The sequence below is a fragment of the Coenobita brevimanus genome, chromosome 5, assembly GCF_032717465.1.
Source record: "Coenobita brevimanus isolate Jiangsu-jjx chromosome 5, ASM3271746v2, whole genome shotgun sequence".
Taxonomy (NCBI): domain Eukaryota; kingdom Metazoa; phylum Arthropoda; class Malacostraca; order Decapoda; family Coenobitidae; genus Coenobita; species Coenobita brevimanus.
The window spans coordinates 43,138,335-43,145,026 of NC_136958.1; positions in this window are offsets into that span (position 1 = coordinate 43,138,335).

A 6,692-nucleotide genomic window follows, 5' to 3' on the forward strand; every position below is an offset into this window, starting at 1 on the left:
TGTGTTTTTTGCATCCATGGAGTTAGTGTATGAGACGCCGGAAACCGAGAAGAATCTGAATTATAGTACAGAAATAAAAGCTGGGACTGTAGGTAAATATATGAGCAACTGATGGAGGGTTAATTAAAGTGATGTCGCTGCTCACATGTTGTTCCATCATGTCCTCAGCGTCTGACTCCCATCAAAATGTGACTATCCACAGACTGACTCTCCTCAGACTGACACTCCCACATCATCGTTACTCTCCACCCTCCTGACCCTGACTCTCCCGCCTCATTGTGACTCACCGCCCTCACTGTCACACTCCATCTTTATCACACTGATCATCCCACCTCATCATGACTCTCGATCCTCCTGACACTGACTCTCCCACCCCATTGTGACACTACCACATCGTCACACTCCATCTTCCTAACCCTGGCTTTCCTGCCACATCACCCTGACTCTGCGCACTCCTGACTCTACATACCTTGTGCGTTGCAGCCGTCACACAAAGCCTGTCAGCCAACACATTCGCACTCCATCTGTTTCTGATGTTCTTTTGTTCGTCTTTCTTTGGAATGGACGGCTATGATATGGTTTCATCTTCTTGGATATAAAGGAAGTTTGTTTAATACACAAGATGAGAGATGAAGAAGTGGCGGGAGGATGAATATTGAGTGGGAGGTGGAGGAGGGAGGGTAGGTGTTATCGTTCAGTGGTGAGAGGGAGAGAAAGGAAGGAGAGAGAAGAGGTAAAGAGTGAACAGAGAGAGAGAGAGAGTAGGGGGAAGAAAAATGGGAGAGTGAGGAGTGAGAATATGAAGATAGAGAGGGAGGAAGGAGAGAAGGAACTGGAAGACGGTGGAAGGGAGGTAAGAAGGAGCAGGGAGAGATTAAGAGAATGTAATGGAAGAATGTAGAGGGAGAGAGAATGAAGAAGTAGGGAGGGTATGAAAAGGGAGAGGAAGGAAAGAAAAAATGAAAAGGGAGAGAGAGGAGTGAGAGAGTAAGGAGGGAGGCAGAATGATAAGGAAGAGAAAGTAGAAAATGAAGAGGAAGTAAGAGGAGAGAGAGATGGCAGAACCAGAGGGATAAGGGAAGGAGTGAAAATGGAGAGGAATGAAGGAGAGATACGGTAGAATGAAGGGGGGCGGAGAGGAAGGGAGGAAGAAGAGTATGAAGACCAAGAGGGAGGAGGGAGAAAATCAAAGAGGAAGAAGAAAATGGAGGATACAGAGGAGGGAGAGGGAGGGAGAGAATAAGGTATGAGATAAAGAAACTGATAAACGAGGCATGAACGGGGTGAGCTAATCAAGTGAACGGCCAAGAGGAGGATAAAAGAAAAACCCAAGAGCTTTTGTGGAGAAAGTAGGTCCATTCCAACAGAAAAACAATCTCTCATCTCCGGGAAAAATTATAGTATTATTGAAATGAGAACTGACAAATAATATACGGTAACTACCCATCAATTGTACTCTGTATTATACCATGACATAAAGAGCGTCTCATTGGCATTATTTACACAGTTTTGTAATCATTGTCCATTTCACCTTCTTCCCTCTGGGCTACGTGTTTTAATGATAATACAAGTTACGGTGGGGAGAAATTTTTTAAATAATACAGACATGGAATATCATAAAGGGGAATTACAAGTGCGAGACAAACAAGTGGACCACCAGTAGAGACAGGTATCACTCCTCACTTACCACCCACCACCAGTCCACTGCCCACCCACCACAGGTCCTCCACCCACCACAGGTCATACTGCCCACTTACCACAGACCCTGCTGCCCACCCACCACAGGTCCAACTGCCCTTCTACCACAAGTCTCATTACCGACCCACCACGACTCCACAACCCACCCACCACAGGTCCCACTGCCCACCCACCACAGTCCCCGCTGCCCACCCACCACAGGTCTCACTGCCTACCTACCACAGACCAAGCTACCCACCCACCACAAACCCAACTGCCCACCCACCACAGACCCCGCTGCCCATCCCCTCACAGACCCCGCTGCCCATCCCCTCACAGACCCCGCTGCTCACCCCCCACAGACCCCGCTGTCCACCCACCACAAACCCCGCTGCCCACCCCCCACAGGCCCCGCTGTCCACCCACCACAAACCCCGCTGCCCACCCACCACAAACCCCGCTGTCCGCCCACCACAAACCCCGCGGCCCCCCCCCCCCAAACCCCGCTGCCCACCCACCACAAACCCCGCTGCCCACCCCCCACAGGCCCCGCTGCCCACCCACCACAGGCCCCACTGTCCACCCACCACAGGCCCCACTCCCTCCCTCCCCCCGCCTCGCACACCCAGTTCATAAAGTCACACTGACGCTCCTAACACTGCTGAATAAGAGTTTGACGTTGAGATAAACCAGATGAGAAGGCTCCACGCACCCAATATAAAGACTCTGCGCCAAAATGTGGGAATTTCGTGAAACTGAAATGAGGTTTTTGCGTAAACGACGAGGCCGGGAACAGACGTGTGTTATAGGATGATTAAGGCGGTGGAAGAAAGATGTCACGGGATGGAAATTAAAGCAACAGGTTTACCAGTAAGGCACTCACATGAACCAGAAGGCGGATGAATCAGGACGGAATAGCGTGGCTTAAATGTTATTAAGGAGCGGCTCTTTAGGCTAAGACTGCACGGTTACTGTAAACACGCTGACGCCTTTCATTTCTCCCCATTTCTTTTTTTTTTCTTTTTTCAAGGAAGATAGGACGTAGGCTGGAAGCATGGAAAAAATTTTAAGGAAAAGTAGTAGACAAAAGTGAGACAACTTCAAGATCCGCTCACCCCGAGATCCCTGGATACATTGCGTTTAAGGAATTGGATGTAACAGGCAGAAGGAAATACAGACTGGTTAAAACAGTACCAGAAGTGACCTGTTGATATTGAAACATTCGTTAACTCTTGCATTAGAAAGTGGACAGAAACAGGGCGAGAGTGTGACCATATCCACTCTAACCTTCATATACCAGTTAAGCGCCAGTTATGTAGCAATTCGGCACAGTCATATACCAGTCATTCACAAATAATAATATACTTTGGCATCAGTCATATCTCAGTCAAGGACAAGTCATGATGCAGATGGTTTTGCCTCATGTTGCTAAGACGCAGACTCGATGTGGCAAAAGGTTAGGATGGGGTGGCAGGGGTGGAGGATTGGGTTGCAAGGGTGGAGGGACTGGTGGTAGAGGTGGTAGGAATGGAAGGTCTGGTGGTAGGGGTGTAGGGTATGGCGGCAGGGGTGGAGGATATGGTGGCAGGGGTGGATGGTCTCTTGGTAAGGACAGAGACTTTTGTGGTAGGGATGAAGGGTCTGGTGGCAGGGATGCAAGGTAGAAACTTTGATGGCAGAGGTGAAAGACTCTGGTGGCAGGGGTAAAAGGTTTGATGGTAGGGGTAGAAGGATCTAGTGGCAGGGCTGGACGATCTAGTAGCAGGAATGGAGAGGTTTATTGGCAGTGGTGACAAGGGTATGAGGAAAACAAAAGAGGTTGAGGTCAGAGCAAGGAAGGAGAGGGACAAGATATGGAGGCCAGGGTAGGGACTGGCAGAGTGTGGGTTAGTTGGAAGATGAGGTAAGCCAACAAGGGGATGGAAAGACAACATGAGATAATATAAGAGAGAGTATGCTGTGAGAGAAAGTGAGAAAGTGAGATTGGGGTGGTTTGAAGAGGAAAACCAAGTGTAAAGGATAAGTGGAAGATAAGTTCGCGGAGCATATGATATTGAGTTAGTGTGTCACATGTTGCCAGTGTCAGTGTGTCACATGGTGCCAATGCCAGTGTGTCGCATGTTGCTAGTGTCAGTTTGTTACATATTGCCATTGGCAGTGTGTAACATGTTGGCAGTGTTGGCGTGTTGCATGTACCAGTGGCAGCGTGTTACATGTTACCACTATACTGTAGAACGTGCAGAAACATAGACAGCCTATTGTCTTTGTACGTCTTTTCTTATACTGGTTTCGGGAACTGACTTTGCTGTACATATTAAATGCATTGTTGTTAACTCCACCTATCGGTAAACACAGTAAGTAAATACAAATGGGCACAGTTACTTTTACAGCCCCTCCCCCCATTCTTTTTTTTTTTATCGTGGTGTCGTAAACTGAATGAAATTAGCATCATCATGTTACCCTAAAGGTGAATGTAGGGAAGAGTAAAGTGATGGTCTTTGAGAGAGGTGAAGTCAGTGAATGTACAGCGAGGTTGGATGGTGAGGAATTGGAAAATGTGAGTACGTTTAAGTATTTGGGTAGTGTGATGAGTAAGGATGGAGGTTTGGAGGGTGAAATGCTTGAAAGGGTACAGCAGGGAAGAAAGGTTGCTGGTTCCTTAAAAGCAGTGATAAGAAACAGGGAAGTGAGCATGGAAGTAAAAAAGTTACTACATGACAGTATTGTGATACCAACTCTAACGTACGGAAGTGAAGCTTGGACATTGTTGGAAGGACACAAGTCAAGAGTGAGAGCAGTGGAAATGAGTTATTTAAGAGGAGCCTGTGGAGTCACGTGGAGAGACAGGCTGACGAATGAGGATATAAAGGAGCGTTGTGGTGTGGATGTGGATGTGATAGGAAGCGTTGTGAGGAACACACTGAGGTGGTTTGGCCATGTGGAGAGGATGGAGGGTGAAAGATTGACGAAGAGAGTGTATGTGAGTGAGGTGGAGGGTGGAAGAGGGAGGGGGAGACCGAGGATGAGATGGAGGGATGGGGTGGAGAGGTATATGAGAGAGGGGGGTGTGAGTTGGGAGCAGGGCAGTGAAATGGCGGGGGACAGGGCGACTTGGAGGCGATTTGTTTGTGGCCACCCCAAACGGGATTGAGGCGTCTGGCAATAGATAGATAGATAGATAGATAGATAGATGTTACCCTTATATCCACCACTGCGGCTGTAATTTTCACCAGTGTTTTCAAGGCCACAATCCCTTTGATAGTGAAGGGAGGCTGACAAATGTGAATGTGGATGGAGTGAGTTACGGACTACATGAAATGAGATACTGAGGAAAGAGATGTTTCAAGTTAAAACAATCAATTTATGGTACTTTTCATCAGTATAGGCCAAGTGTCTATGATAATATGCTGAGACAACAATAACAATGCCTGAGAGATGAGATTTGAACAGTGTTGAAAGGCTTTATCATATATTATTATTACTGATATTTTAAGGGAATCGAGACAAATTATTTTTACACTCTAGAGAAGTATGGAATGGAGAGGGAATGTTTGAAAATAATTTGTCTCCCTTAATTTGTCGTAGATTTTTGCTCTTTTGGCAGTTTTTTCTCGTAACTCAGTGGCAGCATACGACAATACTGCAACTTTTTATCCCTTCCACGGCATTTCTTCCTGACTAGCATTATATGCTAATGTTGATATCTTCTTAAAGTTCAACAATCATGATGGAGAGATGGCAATTTTAGGTCGGTAAAGAGCTAGTCTGCTGTCCCAGCGGACACGGGTTTGGATCCTGGCTGGGGCAGGGAGTCAATTTAAAGGATCTGAATTTCATTAAAGTAGATTTTACAGATGCACCGTAAGACCCGCCGTCATGTTGTAAAAATACCCTCAGTAATATCAGCACGTCAGTCATGTATGAGACATCCCTAGGATGTATTCAATATGGACGGTGGGTGTTAGCGCTGAAGTGGTGATACTTAGAGGTATGGTACGTACGAGGATTGCTATCCCCAGTGTCGAATTTATACAGAAAGCCCAAGTTACAGTGAACGGAGTATAGGAGGATATGCAATAGTGACGTGGCTGGAAGAAAGGGTAGATGTGGATGTAAGAGAATTAGATGTGGTTGAAAAAAGAGGTAGATGCTGCTGGAAGAAAAGGTGATATTTGGGTGGAAAACGAGATTGACATGTTCGGAAGAAGAGGCAGTTATGGCTTGATGAAGAGGTAGATGTGACTGGAAGAAGAGACATATGTGTTTTGGTGTGGATACGGCTAGACAAGATGTTGGTGAGGTCGGAAGAAGTGTTAGATATGGTTGAAGAAAGCGTGAGATGCGGTTGGAACTGCCTGATGTGACTTGCTGAAATAAACCTTGAATGAGGTAGGAAAACCACTTGGAGTAGTTTACTGAGGAAAGTGTATGTTTAGGGCAGTGAGAGGGGTCGTTGCTGAGCAGTGTCACAAAAACATGGAGATCCAGTGATTAAAGAAAACTCACACAGGAAGCACCGGAAAGCAGTGGATAAAAACATACAAAATTCCTAGTACCAACAGGTGGTTTGTAGTAAGATAGGAAGGTATGACTGTGATGGAAGTGAATCGGTACGATAAGTAAAATTATAAAGGCAGAGGAATTACTGGTCTCAGTGAGTGTGACATTTTGATGACGTAGTGTAGTACATCACTTGTAACATAACACTTCTGCAGCACAACACATATATTGCAGAACAGCATTTATACATCAGTGTAGCATTATTTTGTCTTGCATTACATTCGTTCTGTGCAAAACACTGCCACAGCAATATTGTAAAGACAGCATCGTATAAAAACCCGTGTCATTTCTCAACCCAATTATTCAACTGCCAAATTTCCAACCGTTGCCAGGTAATTATTATTAGAGCGTAAATTGCGAGTAATTAAAATGCAAGCTGGGTCCTCACATTAACATCGTGGAGTAGAAGGCTTAAAAATAACCCTCCTATTCTGTGACGGTACTACTGTGTCGGT